Below are 24084 nucleotides of genomic sequence, written 5' to 3'. Positions count from 1 at the left end.
GTCATACAGTTTGGGACACAGAGGAATTGCATGATAACTACTAAGTGATATGAATAAGCATGCTTATGATCTAAAATATAGATACAGTTTTCACTAACCAATGGCTATGAGCTAATCAATAAATTCACTGTTTCTCAATTTGAAGAGTTGCAAAATGAGACAATTTCATTATGTGATAATATATTTCAGAACTACAATCCTATGTTTTGTTCCTGATAATTTCTTATCATTATTATTCTGAACTGCAAATAATTCTTGAGGATCTGTGATGTCAATTTATACATTTAGGTTTTCCTTTCATGCTAGTTTATTTTTATTCACTTGCATTACTGATACTCACAAGTTATACACTCACTTTTAGTTTACTGGACCTATTATATTCAGAATGAATTATCTCCCCCTACTTCATTTGAGTAAGTTACATGAGCATTACAGTTGGGTGCCTAGTACTAGGACAGCACTAGAAGATTCTCTTTACTTTTAGCAGCGTATCATACATGATTCTCAAACTCATATGTTCCCCCAGGATTATTCCAATTGGAAAGAGTATTCTCGGGGAGTAAGTGGAATGAGTGAATTTTCTATTCCCAGCTAAAGTGGGAAATTCAGGAACAGCTAAAGTTCAAGTGAAGTCACTATTTATGTTCATGACAATAAACATTGCATTAAATTAGCCAGAGGGAAAAAAAGGAAAAAGACAATAAATAACAATATGGGTAAAATACGAGTGGTTTTCTTATTGTAATCAAGTCATAATGTAACTCAGCCACATGAAACTGAATAAGATCTTTTCATATTATTAATATTTATGAAGAAAGCAAAGGTTTCCCAAATGTCCCCTTTTCAGGATTTACTTCCTCCTTCAGTGAAAGAATGAATCAGATATATATTTGATAGGGATGTGATAAATGTTTTTATTTCCTAAACCCATTGTTATCCCTCTTAATTTTGAAGTGACCTTATTAGTCCTTAAAGTAGGCTTATGTGTGGAAAGCTTAAATTGGTTAAATATTGTATTAGTTAGGGTTCTCCTTGGAAACAGAATCAATGAGAGATGTCTCTTATCAAATTGTAAAAGTGACTCACGCAACTGTGGGAGCGCATGAGTCCAAATTCTGCAGAGCCGTCAACAAGCTGTCAACTTCAAGGAAGACGTCCGACGAGCTCCCCAGGAAAAGCTTCACTGAGCAGCTGAAGAAGAAGTGAAGGTTCTCTAACCGTCCAGCTTATAAGCCTCCAACTGATCACCCGGACCAAATCCAGCCAATTGCATTCTCTCACTGTGGAAGCACACCCCTTGATGAGTCATCAGTCAGCTGCAGTCAATTGACTGATGATCCGACAAACCAACCAGCCTCAAATAGCCTCACAGGAATCGTCAGGCCAGTGCCTGCTTGACCAGACAGCTAGGCCACCTAGCCAAGTTGACACATGAACCCAACCATCACAGTCCACCCCTTGTCAACTTGGCAGTCGTACACATCACCTAAAAGCATATCTTCAAAATGAACGTTACAGCTTATGCCATATGATAAGGGGATAAGACAGAGAAGAAAGCAAAAATATTTTCTTCACAGACAAATACAAACATAATCATCACAAAACGAGGAGCAAATATTCATATCATCATAATCCTCGTTTCTGTAACTGGTCACGTGGCCGTAGTTCATATTTATCACGACCTTCTTCCACTACCCATTCCATGTTCCCTTTACCCTCAGCAAGCACTTCAGCTGGCCGTGGTTCTTTGCCTGGTGGGGTGACCCAAACCTTCATTCCTGAAGTTTCTTGGCCATTGGTAGTCCTGCCTGGATAGGTTTGTTGCAGTTTTCCATTGACTTGAATCACGGGGCATGGTAGTACTAAGAGACGCCCCAGGGGATCTCCTGTATGCCAGGAAAACTCTTCTTTACTTCCATTGTGTAGTTGCAGTGCTATTTCCCCTTGATAGTCAGGATCAATCACCCCAGCCAGTACAGTAATCCCCTTACTTGCCTATTGATTCAGAGGCATAAGAAGCCCAAAGTGGCCAGGTGGCAGCCTGAACTTCCAGTTCAATGGGATTATTGTTGTGTTTCCTGGTGGAAGCACTCCTCCTTTTGGAACCAAGACTTGTAGACCAGCAGAGCTTAAACTTGCAGGGACAGGAAGCAAAAATTTCCCTAGTGGATCACTAGGAGTGATAGTGAGTGGTGCTACTCCTGTTTCCACCCCTTGATTCCTGGACCCATGAATCCTGGCTATGGGAGAAACAGCACCATAGAGTGGACGCTGATTCAGAGCATACACAGCCTCCTGGAGAACACTGCCCCAGCCCTGCAAGGTATTGCCACCTAGTTGGCACCGTAATTGAGTCTTCAATAGGCCATTCCACTGTTCTATCAACCCAGCTGCTTCTGGATGGTGGGGAACATGGTAAGACCACAGAATTCCATGAGCATGTGCCCATTTCCTCACTTTGCTGTGAAGTGGGTTCCTTGGTCCGAAGCAATGCTGTGTGAAATACCATGACGGTGGATGAGGCATTCTGTAAGTCCACGTATTGTAGTTTTGGCAGAAGCATGTCGTGCAGGGAAGGCAAACCCATATCCGGAGTATGTGTCTATTCCAGTAAGAACAAATCGCTGCCCTTTCCATGATGGAAGTGGTCCGATGTAATCAGCCTGCTACCTGGTGGCAGGTTGATCACCCCGAGGAATGGTGCCATATCAGGGACTGAGTGTGGGTCTCTGCTGCTGGCAAATTGGACACTCAGCAGTGGCTGTGGCCAGGTCAGCCTTGGTGAGTGGAAGTCCATGTTGCTGAGCCCATGCATAACCTCCATCCCTACCACCATGACCACTTTGTTCATGAGCCCATTGGGCAATGACAGGAGTTGCTGGGGAAAGAGGCTGATTGGTATCCACCAAACGGGTCATTTTATCCACTTGGTTATTAAAACCTTCTTCTGCTGAAGTCACCCTCTGGTGAGCATTCACATGGGACACAAATATCTTCATGTTGTTTGCCCACTCAGAAAGGTCTATCCACATACCCCTTCCCCAGACTTCTTGTCACCAATCTTCCAATCATGTTCCTTCCAAGTCCCTGACCATCCAGCCAAACCATTAGCAACAGCCCAGGAATCAGTATACAGACGCACCTCTGGCCAGTTCTCCTTCCAAGCAAAGTGAACAACCAGGTACACTGCTCGAAGTTCTGCCCACTGGGAGGATTTCCCCTCACCACTGTCCTTCAGGGATATCCCAGAAAGGGGCTGCAGTGCTGCAGCTGTCCACTTTCGGGTGGTACCTGCATATCGTGCAGAACCATCTGTAAACCAGGCCCGAGTCTTCTCTTCCTCAGTCAACTGACTGTAAGGAACTCCCCAAGATGCCATAGCTGTGGGCTGGGCAAGAGAAGGTAAGGTGGAAGGAGTGGGGGCCATGGGCATTTGGGCCACTTCCTCATGTAACTTACTTGTACCTTCAGGACCTGCTCGAGCTCTATCTCGTATATACCATTTCCATTTTATGATGGAGTGCTGCTGTGCACGCCCAACCTTATGGCTTGGTGGATCAGATAACACCCAGCTCATGATAGGTAACTCAGGTCTCATGGTAACTTGGTGGCCCATGGTTAAGCGTTCTGTCTCTACTAAGGCCCAGTAGCAGGCCAACAGTTGTTTCTCAAATGGAGAGTAGTTATCTGCAGAAGATGGTAAAGCTTTACTCCAAAATCCTAAGGGCCTGTGTTGTGATTCTCCTATAGGAGCCTGCCAAAGGCTCCAAACAGCATCTCTATTTGCCACTGACACTTCCAGCACCATTGGATCAGCTGGATCATATGGTCCAAGCGGCAGAGCAGCTTGCACAGCAGCCTGGACCTGTTGCAGAGCCTCATCTTGCTCCGGTCCCCACTCAAAACTAGAAGCTTTTCTGGTCACTCGGTAAATGGGCCGGAGTAGCACACCTAAATGAGGAATATGTTGTCTCCAAAACCCAAAGAGGCCAACTAAGCGTTGTGCCTCTTTTTTGGTCGTAGGAGGGGCCAGATGCAGCAGCTTATCCTTCACCTTAGAAGGAATATCTCGACAGGCCCCACACCACTGAACACCTAGAAATTTTACTGAGGTGGAAGGGCCTTGTATTTTTGTTGGATTTATCTCCCATCCTCTGCCACGCAAATACCTTACCAACAAATCTAGAGTAGTTGCTACTTCTTGCTCACTAGGTCCAATCAACATGATATCATCAATATAATGGACCAGTGTGATGTCTTGTGGGAGGGAGAAATGATCAAGATCCCTGCGGACAATATTATGACATAGGGCTGGAGAGTTGATATAACCCTGAGGTAGCACGGTGAATGTAAACTGCTGGCCTTGTCAGCTAAATGCAAACTATTTCTGGTGGTCCTTGCTGACAGCAATTGAGAGAAAAGCATTTGCCAGATCAATAGCTGCATACCAGGTACCAGGGGATGTGTTGATTTGCTCAAGCAATGATACCACATCTGGGACAGCAGCTGCAATTGGAGTCACCACCTGGTTAAGCTTACAATAATCCACAGTCATCCTCCAAGACCCATCTGTTTTCTGCACAGGCCAAATAGGAGAGTTGAATGGGGATGTGGTGGGAATCACCACCCCTGCATCCTTCAAGTCCTTAAGAGTGGCATTAATCTCTGCAATCCCTCCAGGAATCCAGTATTGCTTCTGGTTCACTACTTTGCTAGGCAGAGGCAGCTCTAGTGACTTCCACTTGGCCTTTCCCACCATAATAGCCCTCAGTCCAGGAGTCAGGGAACCAATGTGAGGATTCTGCCAGTTGCTGGGTATGTCTATTCCAATTATGCATTCCGGCACTGGGGAAATAACCACAGAATGGGTCCGGGGACCCACTGGACCCACTGTGAGATGGACCTGGGCTAAAACTCCATCAATCATCTGATATCCATAAGCCCCAACTCTGACTGGTGGACCAGAATGACATTTTGGGTCTCCGGGAATTAATGTCACTTCTGACCCAGTGTCTAATAATCCACGAAATATCTGATCATTTCCTTTTCCCCAATGCACAGTCACCCTGGTAAAAGGCCGTAGGTCCCCCTGGGGAAGGCTGGGAGGAAGATTAACAGTGTAAATTTTTGGCAGTGTGACAGGGTCCTTCTCCAAGGGTACCCGGCCTTCCCTTCATTCAAGAGGCTCTGGATCTGTAAACTGTCTCAAGTCTGGGAATTGATTAAGGGGCCGTGACTCTCTGTTTTTGTAATTCAAGGGAGATTTTGGTTCACGTGGCCTAGAATTCTTCTGCTTATATAGTTCAAACAAGAATTTAGTCGATTGCCTATCTGTTTTACTACTTGGTACTCCATGATCCACTAGCCAACGCCATAAGTCTCTGCGAGTCATATTATTTTGATTGCTGCTTTGAGCCTGTTTTCCATTATGGTAGCCCTGTCCACCTTGTCTGTGGTGATTAACTGCAGCCACTTGGCTTCTGCTGACTCGGGACCCGATTATCCCCATTGTGTTTAAGGATTCCAGTTCAGTGACAGCAGTTCCTACAGTAATATCTGACCTACAGAGAAGGGCGACTACAGAGCTCTTCAGGGATGATGGAGCTAGTTTCACAAATTTATTCCTTACAGTCCTGGTAAAAGGTGTGTCCTCTGGACATTCCAGGGCTGTGTGAGCAGGTTTTCCATGATAAATCCACTCTAACATTCCAATCTCTCTAAGCCTTTGAATCCCCTCCTCCACATTATACCAGGGCAGTTCTGGCATTTCAACTTCTGGTAATGCTGGCCACCTTTTGATCCATGTTTCAGCCAGCCACCCAAACAAACTGTTAACACCCTTTCTAACCACTCGAGCTACAACATTGAATGCAGAATCTCTGCTTAGGGAGCCCATATCAGTAAATTCAGCCTGATCCAACCTTATATTCCTTCCACCATTATCCCACACTCTCAATATCCATTCCCACACATATTCCCCTGGTTTCTGTCTGTATAAGTTGGAAAACTCATACAGTTCTTTTGGAGTATAGCGTACTTCCTCATGGGTCACACTTTGTACCTCACCCTTTGGGGCTTGTTGGGACTTGAGCCTAGTTATAGGTCTTGAAGCAAAAACTGGTGGTGGGGGTGGGTCATGAAAAGAGTTAGAATTATCTCTCAAGCCATTCACCTCAGGGCACTCTGTTGCATTTTCATCTCTTAATACAGGATTAGTCTCTCCAGACAAAAGAGTGAGGGCTGCTTCCTCAGGGGAGGTGATTACAAGATTAGCAGGCATTGAAGGGTCAATCTCCTTAGGTGGGAGTTGCATGGCAGGCTCCTTAGGGCAGACTGGAGGCAGAGAAGCTGTTTCCCCAGGACAGCCCTCTACAGGTAAATCTGACAATGACCCAGAAGAATCCAGGGTTCCAACGTCCTCACTGTCATTATTATCAATCCATATGTCTCCATCCCAAGTTTCTGGGTCCCATTCTTTTCCAATCAATGCCTTTACTTTAACAGCAGACACCCTGAGAGGTTGAGATTTTAGTTTACGCTGTAAATGTGCTACTCGCACAATAAGAGACTGCGTCTGATTTTCAGAAACCTCCAGTCTGCGGGCACAGGAAATAAGATTTTCTTTCAGGGCACAGATTGAACCCTTTACATCTGTCATACGGCATTCAAGTTTTGAATTTGAAGCCTTTAGCTCATCCCTTTTTCTTACAACTGTATCCAAAGTATCTAAGAGCAGCCAGCCAACATCATTATACATCTTAATACTGCAAAACTCCGTGAAAGTGTCGAAAACGCTATCACCCAGAGCCTCGCTTCGTACTAGAGCACAATTAGGAGAATCAAATGGTGCTATTTTACGTATTTCCTTTGCCAACTCCTGCCATGGACTCTTAGTACCCTCTTGATTATTGGAAATAGAGTCATTAGTGCCTCTGAATCTACTCAGAGTAGAAAACAAGTTGTAAAAGCCCATTTTAAGATTCCGTTTCTCAAGAACCACTCTTGGTACCAAGTTGTATTAGTTAGGGTTCTCCTTGGAAACAGAATCAATGAGAGATGTCTCTTATTATCAAATTGTAAAAGTGACTCACGCAACTGCGGGAGCGCACGAGTCCAAATTCTGCAGAGCTGTCAACAAGCTGTCAACTCCAAGGAAGACGTCCGACGAACTCCTTAGGAAACGAACCGACAACCTTGACGAACTCCTCAGAAAACGAACCAGCAACTTTGAAGAACTCCTCAGGAAATGAACCGACAACTTTGACGAACTCCTCAGGAAACGAACTGGCAACTTCGACGAGCTCCCCAGGAAAAGCTTCACTGAGCAGCTGAAGAAGAAGTGAAGGTTCTCTAACCGTCCAGCTTATAAGCCTCCAACTGATCACCCGGACCAAATCCAGCCAATTGCATTCTCTCACTGTGGAAGCACACCCCTTGATGAGTCATCAGTCAGCTGCAGTCAATTGACTGATGATCCGACAAACCAACCAGCCTCAAATAGCCTCACAGGAATCGTCAGGCCAGTGCCTGCTTGACCAGACGTCTAGGCCACCTAGCCAAGTTGACACATGAACCCAACCATCACAAATATTTTCAATGTTTTAAAATATTTCAATATCTATATTAGGCAGTGTATGGGAGAGTAGCTCCTCAAGGGAAAGAGTAAAATTTTATATCATCAAGTGATTATTTTGAACATTTATTATTAGACGGTATTTCAAGGATTAATATTGCAAAGTGAATGTTATACTCAGCAGGTGCATTAAGCCTTAAGCACTGAGAGAGAACTAAGAGGTCAGCTCATTTTGGCATGACCACTCTCAGAAGAAATTACTTTTTAAGGAAACATTCTGGTGAATAAATATGTCCGATCTTGTGGAGGTGATCTTGTTGCATTCTATTTCCTGCCCTTATTAGTAAAAATAGCAAATATTGTATATTACTCCCTATATGACAGTCGCTATTCTAAATCTTATATTTAATCCACTTAATCCTCACCACAATCTTACAACATAGGCATTATAATCATCTTCTTGTTATAGTGGATGAAACAGAATCTTCGAGATTTCAGCAACTTGTCCAAGGGTCACAGAGCCAATAAACACAGGATTAGTGTGGGAAGCCAGAATTTTCTTCATCAAGAGCCATGCTCTCAGGTGGTAAGTCTTTTTCTCTCTTACTTATAAGTGAATATTTTTCTCTCTTGATTTCCTAACACAGACAATGTTCTAGCCTTCTGACCACCTGAATTTCTTTCCCTTTAAAAACAAGTTTAATATATTTATCTTAATGCTTAGTTTCTCAATATTCTTTGTAATCTGGAATTTATATACATTGTTGGGACATTTGTCTATACTATGGATGTTGAACATTAGGAAGAACCTACATTTTGTTGTCAAGGCATTGAGAAACCATGACTCTTTCAAAGTCTAACTCTGGATGCTCCAAAGCTCTACAGAGAAGCACAGAGGAAAACATCCATGTAAGTCATTTTAATTACTGAATTAGAGCTGATGGTCTCAGTATCCAAGTGGCATCCCCCTGGCTATAATGACAGTAAGAGAAGGCTAAAATCAAGAAAACTTGGGAGTAACTGATATCCAAAATATTTACTTTTGAGCTCAGTGAGAGTCAATGTTATAACTAGAATGCAAATCCAAATCTTCTAACTTGAAGTCTAGTATTTTGCCTTGTTAGGAAGTGAGATGTGTTTGTCCTATATTTCAGATATATCTGATAGTGTTCAGTTAGGATATAACTTGATTGATGAAAGTGGATAACAGCAGCTTTGAGTCTCCAAGGCCGTTTTAGTTCTCTAACTGATCTTATATAAGGGATCTCTACTCACTAGCTCACAAAATACTGATGCCTTACCCAGCACCCAAGGTTCTTTACAAATTAGCTTCTCCTTACCTTTACAACCTTCTGTCTCACTACTTGTTTTCACCCAATCAGGACATCAACCCAACAAAATTATTCATCTGATCAATTTCCCCATAATAATATCACACAATTAAGGCAATTCAAAGTTATAGGCATAGCATTGTTACCATTCATTTGTATGCTAAATCTTTTTTGGTAATCTCCAGCTTGAAATCTTGTTACCATGATAGGAATTTATGATTATTGTATGCATGATGTACAGAAGTTCAGGTTTATAAAGTCACTGCCTCAATGGGTACTCTGAACTTTCTCTACTACATATATTAGTGAACACACTCAATGTTTTAATTTATATATTGGTGGTATGTCACTTATTTATACAAGGAAAGTTACATCTGGTGCTTACTAAGTTGATTTAAATTCAGCTACTTGGGCAAAATCGGAAACATCTGACAAAGCCAATCACTATACATTTTTTTTTACCTCTAAAGAGGATAACAATTGATAAAATGCGTTTTCTGCTATACTGCACAAAAAGTCTTTCAAAAGGAAGAGTTTATTAAAGGAGAATGAAATGTGAGAAGTCTTGAACCAGATGGCAGCTAATTGTAGGGGTAAGGAGAGAGAGGGGAGAGCAGTCTCATCAGAAGAAAGAATATGTATCACAGTCCTCACATGAAAGAGAGCCTAGTATTATCAAGTAAGAGAGATTAAATACAGATGTAGTCAAGCAAGGTCCCACGAGATGAGCCAGGGCAGTCCATAAACACAAAGCTCATTGGAAGCCATATTGAGGATATTGCTCTTTAAACCAACCCATTTGGAAGCCATTGTCACAAGGAGGAAAACCATTGGACTGTATCTACATATTTTCACTTCATGCTGCCTGCAAGTCAGGAAATGATTTGAAGGGGAACAAGGGTTCCTTCTTACCTGGAAACTGCCTGAAGTCCTCATATTCTGTCAACTCTTAATCATTCATTTAATAAAGGGAGGAAAAGATTGCATTAACCATTAGCATAATTGTACATGACAGTATTATTATATCATTTAGTATGTAACGCCACATCTTACTTCCCACAGGTGCTAAATTGCAAATGCATAAAAAAATAATAAATCTAGGTCTTTGGGCATACAATGTAAAAAGCTTTAAGTGGTAACAAGTACAAAAACTAGTGGAGGTACAGATGGGTATAGGAATAGTTTATGTGCATGCTACTGAAGTTAAGTTGGTATCCCACCAAATATGATTGTTATATATTTAGGTTGTTAAATTTTCACCCCATTGTAACCACAAAGAAAATGGATGAAAAAAAAATCCAGATGGAAATGAGAAGGCAATCAGTATGGTACACACATAAAAAACAAATAAATATAAAGGTAGGCTTAAAAGGAATTGAGGAAAAAATAGTATAAGTTTTACAAAGGCTAAATAGCATAATTGCAGAAGAAAGCCCTTTACTGTCAGTAGTAGCTTTACATGTAAATGGATTAAACTCCCCAGTTAAAGGCAGAGATAGCAGAAAGATGAAAGAAACATGACCCAACTGTATGCTGTCTTCAAGAGACTCACCCTAAATTCAAAGATAGAAGTAGATTGAAAGTGTAAGAATGGAAAATATATACAATGCAAGTAGTAACCAAAAGAAACCTGGGAGAGCTAAACTAATATTGGATAAAGCACACTTTAATTCAAAAATAGTTACAAGGGAAAAGGTGGTCATTATATACTGATAAAGGTGACAGTTCAGCAGGAAGATGCAACAATTGTGACTATGCATCTAACTGCAGAGACTCAAAATACTTGAGGCAAATACTGACAGATGTGAAGGGAGAAATTGATAGTCTTACATTAATAATAGGAGAATTTAGCTCACAGCTATCAGTAATGGACAGAAAATCCAGTCAGAATATCGATAAGGAAGTATAGGACTACTTGCTTATATGGTAATACAGAAATTAGACCTAATAAACATATATCAGACAGTGTACCCAAGAAAAACAGAATGCACATTCTTCCTCAAGTCACATGATTCATTCTCCAGGATATACCAAATGTTGGGTCACAAAATAAGTTCCAGTGAATTCAAAAATATTGAAATCATGCAATGTATTTTCTCCAAACACAACATAATGAAACTAGAAATCAATAACAGAGGGACAAATGGAAAATACACAAATATATGGAAATTAAACAACATATTCTTAAGTAACCAATGGGTTAAAGTGGAAATCAGAAGCAAAATTAGGAAATGAGATGAATGGAGATGAAAAATACAACATAACAAAATTAAAGGTACAGCAAAGGCAATGCTGAGAGGGAAATTTATAGCTCTAAATGGAGCTAGCTGAGGCATGCAACTAAGTGAATGAACTTGAGGATATTATGTTGAGTGAAATAAGCCAGAAATGAAAGAACCCATATTATAAGGCCCTCACTAATATAAACTAAGTATAATTGGCAAACACTGAGAATCTGAGAGCATTGGTTATCAGGGGATACAATGCAGGCAGAGATTGGGCAAGCAATGATTAAGGAGTACAGAATATTCAATAATGCCTTATTGTAAAGGTTCCTATATTATAAGCTCTTACAGCAGTCACATTTATTCCTGGGTTTTAACTGTTATTTCTAAATTCTGAGATGCTGAGCTCTTTGTGTATAACCTGGTTTTTCCCTGAAACTCTGGGTATCTGCATGACACCTGAGATCAGAGCTCTGCAGCTTTGAAAGCCAGCATTACTCCATACAGCAACTGGAAAAGAAGCTGAAATAGAGATCATAATTCAGTTAGTGATATGAATGAACAGACTTGGTTAGGACTAAGGTAAGTCAGAATACAAAGTAATGGAGGATACAGACAGAAGTCTAAAAATTAAACTTCTGTCTGAGACCAAAGGAAGAGATGTTTATTTGGTACAAAATTTATATTTTCTGTAGCATACTATCTACTTCTCCTGTATGGTCAGTTTATTTAAACACCGTAATTACATGGAACCTTGAATAGAGAATGAGATCTTGTTATTCTGTAAAGGGTAATATAATGCCCTGATACATCCCAGAGTAATCAGGACAGAAATTAAAAAAAAAAAAAAAAAAGTATTTGCAAAGTCCTCTTGAGGGACTGGGGAAAAATGTGGAAATAGTAAACTTTCCCACCTTGGGAATTCTTGATGTTCTTGCAAGCATTAGGGAGTCCCAACTCAATAACTCAGGCCCTTGATTTTATGGTCTGCCATTATGAACCTTATTCCTGCAAAGAAGAAGCTAAGCCTATGTTTAATTATGCCTAATAGTCAGCCCCAGAGGAACCTCTTTTGTTACTCAGATGTGGCCTTTCTCTCAGCCAATTCTGCAAATAAACTCACTTCCCTCCCCCTACATAGGACATGACTCCCTGGGGTGTAAGTCTCCCTGGCAATGTGGGTGATGACTCCAGGGGTGATCCTGGCATCTTGGTATTGAGAAAGCCTTCTTGACAAAAGGGAGAAAAGAAATGCAACAAAATAAAGTTTCAGTGGCTAAGAGATTTCAAATAGAATGGAGAAGTCATTCTTGAGGTTATTCTTTTGCATTATATAGGTATTCCTTTTTCATTCTAGTGTATTAGAATAGCTGGAAGGAAATACCTGAAACTGTTGACTTGTAATCCAGTAGACTTGATTTTTTATGATGATTGCATAATGAAATAGCTTTCATTATATGACCATGTGATTGTGGCAACCTTGTGACTGACATTCCTTTATCCAGTGTATGGCAAGATGAATAATAAAATAAAGACAAAAACAAAATAAATAATGTGGAGGATAAGAGGAATGGGATGTTTTGGATGTTCTTTTTCTTTTTCTTTTTTTCTTGGAGTAATGTAAATGTCAAAACTTGATTGTGGTGATGAATGCAGAATTAAATGATGATAGTGAGTCATTGATTGTATACTTTGGATGGATTATTTGGTGTGTAAATATATCTCAATAAATCATATTAAAAAGAAAGACTTCAAATCATTGATCTAGTATTAAATCTAGAAGAACTAGGAAAAGGGAGAATAGCTAAATTCAAGATAAGCAGAAGGAAGGAATATAAAGTTTTGAGCAGAGATTAATGAAATTAAAACAACAAAAGCAATAAAGAGGATCAACAAAACAAAAAGTTGGTTTTTTGAAAAGATCAATAAACCCGGCAAACCTTAGCTAGATGGACAAAGAGAAAAAGGTAGATGATACATGTAATTAATATCAGAAATAAAAAGGAACATTGTACTGTCCCATTGTAAAAACAAAGACCATAAGAGGATACTATGTACAAGTGTATGCCAATAAATTAAATGACTAGACGAAATGAACATATTCTTAGAAACACACAAAACTACCTATGTTGAGCATGAAGAAATAGAAGATTTCAATAAACAAATTACTAGTAAACATATTGAATCAGTAATCTGAAACCTCCCAACAAGGAAAACCTAGGGCCAAATGGCTTCAGAGGGGAGTACTACCAATCATTCCAATTCTGCTCAACTCTTACAAAAAGTAGAAGAGAAGGAACAGTCCCTAACTCATTCTACAAGGCGAATATCACCCTCATTCCAAAGCAAGATAAAGATAACATTAGAAAAGAAAACTACAGGCCAAAATTTCTTATAAGCAGAAATGCAAAAATTTGCAGCTAAACACTAGTAAACCAAATCCAACTGGATATTAAAAGAATTATACACTAAAGGCAAGTGGGATTTATCCCTGGTGTTCAAGGTTTGTACAACATTAAAAAATCAATTACTGGAATACACCACATTAATAGAATGAAGGAAAAAAATGCATGATCATCTCAACTGATGCAGAAAAGGCATTTGACAAAATATAGTACCCTTTCTTGACAAAAACACTTAGGACACTAGGAATAGAAGGAAACTTTCTCAACATGATACAGGCCATGTAAGAAAAACCCACAGCCAGCATCCTACTTAATGGCGAAAGACTAAAACTTTCTCTCTGAGATCAGGAACAAGACAAGCATGTTCACTGAAACTACTGTTAACTCAATATTGTACTGAAAGTTATTGCCTAAGTAATTAGCAAGAAAAAGGAAAAACAAACAAAAATAACATTTTTTTTCAAATTGATGTAACTATTTAATGACATGGGAAAATACATGTTATGAAATATGTTGGTTATTACAAAGTAATGGGTAGAGGATAACTTCATTTTTGGTTAAAAAAAAAAAGTTAAAAGTATCAGTATGCCTAGAAAAAACTGTACAGTTAAATACCCAATATCAAAAGTATTAGTTCTGTCCAACAATTAAATATTTGCCCTTTTGCTTTTGTATCTTCTTTGAAACATGATTACTTCTGAAATAAACAAACAAAACAAGCCACTGGAGAGAAAGTTATTAAATGCCAGGAGCCGGGAGCCCAGCAGCCCGTGTCCAATCCCCAGGAGGACAGGGCCAGCCCAGTGCCTGTGGTCAAGCCAGATGGGGCACACTTCTCTCTTCTCTTCCTGTTGGAATCTTCTTGATGGTTCCTCAGAAAGCTAAGTAGAGAACAACTATATGACATTGGAATGCAACTACTAGTTTTATATTCCCAAGAATTTAATGCTGGGACTTGAAAAGATATTTTCAAACTGGTGTTCATAGTGGTACTATTCACAATTACGAAAAGATGAAAACAACTCAAGTATCTATCAACCAATGAATAGAAAAATAAAATGTGGCATATACATATGATGGAATATTATTCAGCTATAGAAAAGAATGAAGTCTTGATACATGTGACAACATGGATGAACCTTGAGGACATCATGTTGAGTGAATAAAACAGACACCAAAGAACAAATATTGTATGATCTCACAGATTTGAAACAATTAGAATAAGCAAAACATGTAGAGTCACAATCTACAATACTGATACCAAGGGATGAGGTGGGGATAGGGAATGGAAGTTAAAGCTTAAAAGAGTATAGGGCTCCTATTTGGAATGATGGAAATGTTTTGGTAATGGATGGTGGTGATGGTAGCCCAACATTGTGAACACAATTAATAGCACTGAAATATATATCTGAATGTGATTAAACAGGAAATATTAGATTACATGTATGTTAACAGACTGAATTTACAAAAAAAATCATTGGGAGTACACTACACAGCAAATCCTAAGTTAAATCATGAAAATTAATTGATAATATAAATATCAAATGTGTTATCATGAGTTATAATGTATGTTACACATAATGCAAAATGTTGTTGGTGGGGGTGATATACAAGAATCTTGTATTTCATGCTTGATTGTTCTATATAGCCACAACTTCTCTAATAAAAAATGATTGAAAGAAGAAGTTCAGGAAAGAATGACTAGCAACTTGTATAAACTGTGTTTTCATTCTGGTAGATAAGACACAAAGACTGTCATTCTCAAACTCTCTTCCAAACAGAAATTCATATTTACTCAGTAGTTTATCTTCAAGGTGGCGGTGAAAGTCCTGGAACTGGAATATAAATAAGTTTGATGAAAGCTTCTAATACTCTGTTAACACAATATTATACTCATGATTTTTGAATTGTTTGCAAAAATAATTGTACCACAAATTCATCTGTTTAAAATAGAATAAGAAATAACATACACCAAATGAATTATCTGCTGGGATATTTAGGACAAAATGGCTCTTTATCTTTATAGGCCCTGATTTCAAGAGTGGAGTCTGTTTTTTCTACCTTGTTATCTAGGATGGCCTTGTGGTTTATATGGACAATATATTATAGTACAGACTGTGCTGTATGATTCTGGCAAGGCCGGGTCTCAAATATTCTTGAAATCTCCTCTTCTCACTTTGGAAATCCTACCACTACAATAAACCAAACAGGGTAAGTATTTTAGAAATCTGGCCATATTCTCTCCATCATCTGTTTAAATTAAGAAATTCTATAATTCTATATAGTTAAGAATAAAATTCCACAAGTCTCTTAGTAATTTTGTACTTAATTGATGCCCTTGTTTGCTTCTGACAGTAGATGAGTCACTATTTCATTTTTTCCTCCTTATCTTATTTAGGTTTTTACCTATGTGGACATGGAATTGAGAAATCACACTCTACTGACTTAATTCATCTTGGTGGGCTCCACCTCAGATCAGGAGAGCAACACAGGCTATAAGACTACAAAAGTGATATTTCAACTTTTTGTTAAATGTTCTTATCATAGGTGCAGCTGACTCTATTTGGAATATTTCTGATGCTCAACTTGGTAACCTTGTCAGGGAACATGACCCTGGTTGTCTTAATCTGGACTGATTCCCACCCACACCCTTCCATGTACTTTTTAATCAGGAATTTCTCTCTCCTGGACTTCTGGTGTGCATCAATGTGTATATCCCCAAATCCTGTCCATTTGTCTCAGAAGATAAACACATATTCTTGGTTGTATGGGGAACCAGTTCTTTTCCTGTGTTGTAGCCCATACTGAGTGTGATCTTCTATGATCCATGACTTGTGAACACCACGTGGCAATTTGGAACCCATTACTTTGTTCAGGTACCATGTCCAGGTCTCTCTGTAATGGACTCACTGCTGGCACCTACTTAGAGGGTTTCATAAATGCCATGGTGCATACCTGCCAACACCTTCCAGCTGAGTTTCTGTGGTAAAAATTGCATTGAACATTTATCATATGATGCACCACAATTGGTAAAAATGTCCTGCATAGACACCCTGGTTTATGAAAAAGTCCTCCTGGGTGTGGTGGGCTTCACAGTCCTCTCCAGCATACCTGCCATCCTGATTTCCTATTTCAACATCCTCCTGGCTATCCATAGGATCCATTCTGCTTCTGAAATGCACAAGGCCTTCTTCACCTGTGCTTTCCACCTGATCTCAGACATGCTCTTCTGTGGGTCCTTGCTCTTCATGTATTCAATGCCGAGCTCCACCTATTCCCTCAAGAGAGACCAAGTGGCTGCCCTGTCCCACACAGTGGTGAAACTATTACTCAACCTCTCATCTAGAGCATGAAGAATAAAGATGGCAAAAGCAGCTTTCAGGAGAGCAACACAGGCTATAACACTAGAAAAGTGATATGTCAACTTTTTGCTAAATGTTCTTATCACATTTTCCTAATTGTTGATTTATAGACATGTTTGCAAACACTGCAATTTTTCAAAAAAAAATCCCACAGTTATATAATAATGAAAATGCATAAACTACATTTTAATTTTTCTATTTCCTTTTGACATAAACTATTTCAACCTATTATTTGTGGTTGTTAGTTTTAGCACAGTGGTATCTGGCTTCTCCGCTGAATATGTTGTCTTCAAAAGTTATCCTCTTACTTGATTTTAGAGTTCTTAGAAAAGATAAAATGATATGGATTTTTTTTTGTGTGTGTGTGTGTGTGTAAGTGGTTTGGCTTTGAAGCTTGTTAGGCAAATTTTATTGGGTGAGGAGAAGATACAAAATAGACTGTTGGAAATTTGTCTCTAGATTTTAGAAATATTTATTTCCTGTGGTGTCCAATCTAGTTTATCTGCTGTTGTGATAAGTACCACACAGTGGGCTTGCATAAGTAACAGGATTTATTCATCTCATAGTTTCAGAAGCTGAAACTCTTGCTTTTCCCAGGTTTTGGTGGCATTCTGGAGGACTGGATACCTTGGGGCAACTAGGCTTTCCTGTCACATGGCCATGTGCTCTCCTTTCTCTTCCAGGTTCCACTGACTTCCAGTCTCTACTCCTCAAAGTGGCTTTCTCTCATAAATCCTCCAGTCAAAATCACAACAGTTGCTTCACACCTTAAACAAAATAGCAAATAGAGTATATAGAAGAACAGGTTTCTAATTTTGCCTTCTTCATTAACATGATATTAGGCAAAGTGTTTAAAAGTTGTTAAGGCTATAAAAGTATAATTCTAAAACCATAAAAAAAAGACGTCTTTTAGGATTCTGTATCAAGGTAAAGAGTGATCTCTCCCTCTATTAATAGGTATCCAAAATATTCTCCCTCCTGGAACACAGCAATATACAGCATTAGGGGAAAATAAGAACAAGTGCAACAAGAGGAAAAAAAAAAAAACTAATAAAAACCCACCATCTTCTAGAAACTAATAATTGTTTCCTTGTATCAGAAACTTTATGAAGAAAGCTGCAGCTCAAATCTGGCATATATCAGATATTTAGTAGATATTTATTTAATATTATCGATAACACTGAGTTGAGGAATATTAGTTGCAATTTACTATTGAGAAGCTTGACATTCAGTAGTTAGGACTTGGTTATTGAAAGATTAGAGCTATTTCTGAAATAAGCACAATTATAAAATGAATCTAAATTAAAATTACAGAACTAATTGTAAACATTTCACCATATTTATTAGTGCCAAAATTTCCCATCAAATCTTACACATGTATTATTTTCTAACAACTCTCTGCTCTGTCTTTATTCATCATAAAATTCCTAGCATTCCTAATTCCTTCACTGCCACAGAAGCTTTGGCAGTACTGACTTTAAAGATTTGGGGTATATTCCCCAAATTTCAACAATCCATTAAAATTTTCTTCACAGTCAACTATTGCCTGTCCCATAGTTAGAAAGCAAGCATCTGTTCAATCTTAAAGGAGCTAGCCAAAAGATACTTAATTCTTTTGGATCCCAGACATATTATGTAATCTTTGATTTTTTATCAAAGCAAAATATTGCTTTTTTAAAAGTGATAATATTCTGAACTATATTCTACAGTACATACTAAAGTCTGATCATTAAAATGAAACAAGGAAACTGGTAGAAAGAAACATCTTTATAATTGAATTTATTTTAATAGAAAATAGTAAAAGGAAGTATCTTAAGTCCCAGTTCCCCAAACCTTCACCAAAGGATTATCTATTATCATTTAGCACTGATTAAAAAAAAAAAAAATACATCAATGTAGATTTCAAATCATGTTAACATAACATGCTTATTCAGAGCCTCTTCACATCTTTTTTCCTCAAACTGTTAGTCATGGTGTTCAACATGGGAAGACTAGTTTATAAAATGTAGAATCACTTTGCCTCTTGCAAGGAAATGGTTGAAAACTTGTGTGAAAAAAGATGTAGAGAACAGAGCATGCAAATTTGACAGCAGTCAAAATGATGATTTTAATATCAGGTTTCCTAACCAAACATTAAATGTTTTCATCAAATTTATCTACCTATAAATTCTAAGAATTTGTACTTCCTCTGTTAGAAATAGAGAGATGAAGATTTTGTGACCAACACCTACTTTGAAAGGACCTTGTCTTAGGGACCTTCCCATTACCCTGAGGATAAATTCCTATGTAATTATAAACTCTTGTTTGACAGAGAGGTTGAGACTGTCAATACTTGGGTCATTTCTGCTAGGTGGGGTCAGAGTTTACAAACCCCTAGTCAGTCTTTCTAGAACTGCATAACACCTCCTTCTCCTGCCTTTATGAAAGGATCAACTTAATAGGTAACAGGAATGAGGATTTCAGAGAGTTTTCTAGTTAGGAGGGAAGCATTGCTCCACTTCAATTATTTCCTAGCCTGTAGCCAGAATGAACTTGAGTGTATAAAACTGATCCAGTGACTTCTTCATAATGACCATGGCTTCCATTTGTGATGGTTCAAAGGCCAAAATACTTAGTAAGGCTCCACAGAGCTTGTGATCTGGGGACATTCCAGCATCTCTGCTAGTACCTGGCTCCACTCCACCTTTATATACTCTCTCTTAGTTCTTGAACTCACTGAGTCTCTCTCATGTGAGGATTGTGATAGTCTTTTTTCTGATGGTGGTGCTCCTCTTCTCTCCATACTCTTACAATGAGCTGCCATCTGAATTAGTTCATCTTATTGTTCGAGGTCTCTTTAAAATATTTCTCCATCAGGGATGAATTTTGAGGAATACACCAGAAATTTATTTTAGCAGTACTTTGCTTCTTTAGAGCAAAACAAAAGTATTAATTGACTTTGTCCAGACATTTCCATTTTTGCCTTAATTATATTTTTGAAAAATGAGCTTAGTAAATACATCCCACATGTAAGTTTCCCTGTATGTACAAATGACAGTGTGACAGAGAAATTTAAGAGTAATCATTGAGATGGTGTTTCATAACCTAAGATTTGTATATTATGTGTATAATAATCATAAATGTCTGTTGAGATAATATGATTTAAGCTTGAGGAAATTCAGAAAAAGATTTTAACATACAAATGGTGATAGATCAGTGCATATATCCAACTGCGAAGCTCCTAAGTTGGGAATATTATTATGGGGAACCTAATCATATGTGTAATCTAGTTTGGTTGGAATCTTGAGTGAATGAAGACAAGTAGTGAGACAGAAGTTTGTAAATGGAATTTGAATCCAGATAATAAAAATCTGGGCTGTAGAGCTAAAGCATTTTATGTGCTAATCAGGCAAGATTCCTTAAATATTAATAATTGGAGGAATGGAATGTCTATCACGATTTCAGGCTGCTTTTACCCATGTCAGCACTCAAGTCACAGCCTCTGGAAACATTACCATTATATTAGAAAAAAAATGAGGATACCCATATCTCACTTCCTGACAAGCCAACACTAGACCTCTAGTTAGAGGACTTGGGTTTACATTTTACATCATCACCTCTCCAGCTGAGTTCACAGGTAAATATTTTAAACATTGAAATGAATCACAATCCCTTCTCAGTTTCAGCTTTCTGTCACTGTTATTATAGACAGGTAGGATGCCAGCTGGCTACTGAGACCATCAGCTCTAATTTGAAAAGATACTGTTTTTACATAGATGCCTCCTCTTAGTTTTTCTCAAAAGCTTTGAAGCTACAGGGTATGAACTTTGAAAGTTTCATGGTTTCTCAATGCCTTGATATCAAAAAGTGTGTTCTTAATGACTGACATCTACAATATGAAAAAATTCCCCAAGCATTCCTTTAAATCTCAAGTGGAAAACAAAGCATTCTTAACAAAAATATTTGCATACCTATTTTTTAAATGCAATTTTATTGAGATATATCACATAACAAACAATCCTCAAAGTGAGCAATCAGTTGTTCACAGCACCACCACACAGCTGTGCATCCATCACCACAGTCAATCCCCATTTTCATTACTCCAAAAGATAAAATAAAAATTAAAATAAAAAAGAACATACAAAACATTCCATTCCCTCTCCCCCATTGTTGATTTACTTTTTTTAAATTAAATTCAGTTTTATTGAGATATATTCACACACCACACAACCATCCATGGTGCACAATCAACCATTCACAGCACCATCACACAGCTATGCCCCCATCACCCCAATCCATCCCCAACTTTCCTTACACCAGTGCATACCTATTTTTAACAGAAAAAGAAATTCAACTTGTCAGAATGTTACCAGCATTGCCTTTGCCAAGAGAACAAGAGAAAACATTGATCTAAAAGAAGGGAAATCACTTATTTGCTAAGAGCATGGTCCCTGGATTTAAAAAGAAAAAAAAAAAATCTGTGTTGAACATCAGCTCTGTGTAGCTTACTAACTCTGTGACTTGGACATGTCCCTCAAGGCTGAGATTTGAAAATTATGCCTCTGCAACAACAGATCGTGCTAGCCAGAGGACAATGTTCAAGGCCACTGTTGCCATCTTGGATTACAAAGCCTCACCACTGCCATCCACAGGATCATCTTTCTGGCCCTACTGTTCATCATCCTCTGTGCCAGGGCTACTGGGGGAACAAAATCAAAAACCCTGTTCTGTCCCATTCAAGGTGATGGGGCCCTGAGTCTCCATGCTGCTTGATTAATCTCTGCACTCAGAGACACTGGCATTGTCTCAGCCTGTGCCCAAGAAGCTGCACCTCAGCCAGGGATACATGGCCGCCTGGGCAACTTTGCCAAGGCCACCTTGATGCCATCTCCAAGACCTACAGTCTTCTCATCCCCAAACTCTGGGAGGATAAAATATTGTTTTAAAACCACAAAATAATGCATTGTTTAGGATTGTTTATCAATCTAAAGAGTGATTTCTCCCTCATATAAGTATTCTCCCATATGGCAAAACACTCTTTAGAACCCCACTAGGAAAAAGAACAAGTGTTATAAAGTGAAACAAACAGACAAAAAAGACCCACTGTTTTCTAGACCTTAGATTGTTTTCTTAAGCAAATTACCTTACAAAGAAAACTGGCAGCTCATTATCTGGCTACTAGCAGATTTTTAGTAGTATTTTACTCAGTACTCTCTACAACACTACCAGGTAAGGATTATCAGTTACATTTTATGAATGGGAAGCTTAAAAATCATAGAATTTGGATTATGAAAGATTGTGGCTCTTTCTAAAATGAACACCTTTACATAATGAATCTAAATCAAAATTTTAGTCAATTTGTAGCTATTCCACTATGTGTTTTAACTATATTTCTGATCTTTCCTTTCACCTACATTTATTTTCTATTTCCTTACTGCCCTCTATTTTTGTCATTGCAAAATTCTTGACATTCTCATTCTTCTATCATCACAGAAGACTTGAGAGCCCTTGACTAGAAGGATTGGGGGTATATGTCACAAATCTCAATAAACCTTTAAAATGTTCTAAAATTGCTTATTCAATAGAAGAAAAAAAAATACTGGGTCAATTTTTGAGGACATCCTAAAATAACATTTAATTCATTGGGATCCCAGGTATATTACATATTTTTGTATTTTGCATTAAATAAAAAATCTACAGTCCATATTAGAATAAGATCAGTGCAACAAAACAAAGAATCTAAACAAAGAAGTAATATCTTTCTCATTTCTTTTAAGAGAAAAAAACGATGCTGTTTAACACTCGTTCGCAACCTTCCACAGAGCATTGTCCATTATAGCTCACACTGATAAAAAAATTACATCAATTTAGATTTCAGATTATGTTAATATGAAGAGTTTTTTCAGAGACTATTTCATATCTTATTCCTCAGACTGTAGATCATGTGGTTCAACATGGGGAAGACCATAGCGTAAAAGGAAACCAGTTTGCCCCTCTCAAGGGAATAGCCAGAACTTGGGCAAGAGTAGATGCAGAGAATAGAGCCATAGTACAAGGTGATGGAAGTAAAGTGGGAGGAGCAAGTGGAGAAGGCTTTGAGGCCCTGGGTGGAAGAGATCAAGATGGCAGCAATGATGAAGAGGTAGGAGGCCAGAATGAACACAGTGGGGGCAATGACATTGGAGGACAGGAGGAAGAAGAGGCACAGCCTGGTAGCTCTCTTTCACATCACATGCTAACTTCAACAAGGGTGGGACATCACAGAAAAAGTAATCAACGACATTGTCAATCACAAAAATCTAATGTGAATGTGTGCTGGTCAGTGTTATTATATTGAAAAAGCCTCCATTATAGGAATATATAAGTAAAAGATTAGCAATTTCCTTTATATGGCTTAAGCATACAGGAGCAGGTTGGAATCGGCAACATAATGATCATAAGCCATGGCAGCCAACAGGTAACACTCAGTATAGGCCAGCCACCTGAGAAGAAGAACCGAGCTAGGCATCCAGCAAAGGAGATGCTCTTGTCTTCAGAGATGCAGGTCACTAGGACCTTTGGGGTGTAGACAGAGGAATAACCAGACATCCAGGAAAGAAAGATTCCCAATGAAAAAATACATGGTGGTGTGGAGCCAGGAATCATTACAGATTGGTGTTATGGGAGTGGTATTTTCCCAGTACAACGTCTAGGAAAACCACAGATAAGATCATTGCAACACAGGGTCTTTGGGTGAAGCCTACCAGCATTAGTTCATTCACAGTGTTACTGTCTCTCTCCATGGCATAAGGAGACCTCACCTACAAACAAAGTAGAGGAGAGTTAATTGTCTCAATAGAAAATAAATGAGGGTTTTCTCTTATTTAGGACATGTGATATGGTCAAGACTACTGCTGTTAGAGTAGGGTAATCTGAGCAGGAATAATTCCTGACTTGGACAGTTGAAGGGAGTTTCTCTGATTCTCAGTACATTCCTTTCTGTAATATGCATTTAATAACCAGAATGCCATATTGTTGCTGGGGTTTATTCATTTTTTTTAGAAAATTTTCTTGAGCCCCGTGTTTTGTTCCAGGCCCTCTATACAGTACTGAGGGTAATCATGTGAGCCCTTACCCTTAAAGAGTTTAATCTAAAAGGAAGAGATGCTTAGTTAACAAATTAATATGCAAAAATTTTCAGAAAATGCAAAATGTTTTCTAAGGAAACAA

General features: G+C 38.6%; 2 pseudogenes; one reads left to right on the top strand and one right to left on the bottom strand.

Annotated features, from left to right (window-relative positions):
* Positions 1-16301: 16301 nt before the first annotated feature.
* LOC119517318 lies at positions 16302-16887 on the top strand (annotated as a pseudogene).
* A 5902-nt stretch (positions 16888-22789) lies between these two features.
* Positions 22790-23657, bottom strand: LOC119517317 (annotated as a pseudogene).
* Positions 23658-24084: the final 427 nt, after the last annotated feature.

This window comes from Choloepus didactylus, chromosome 21, assembly GCF_015220235.1.
Source record: "Choloepus didactylus isolate mChoDid1 chromosome 21, mChoDid1.pri, whole genome shotgun sequence".
Classification (NCBI taxonomy): domain Eukaryota; kingdom Metazoa; phylum Chordata; class Mammalia; order Pilosa; family Megalonychidae; genus Choloepus; species Choloepus didactylus.
This window is presented reverse-complemented; position numbering and strand designations above follow the sequence as displayed.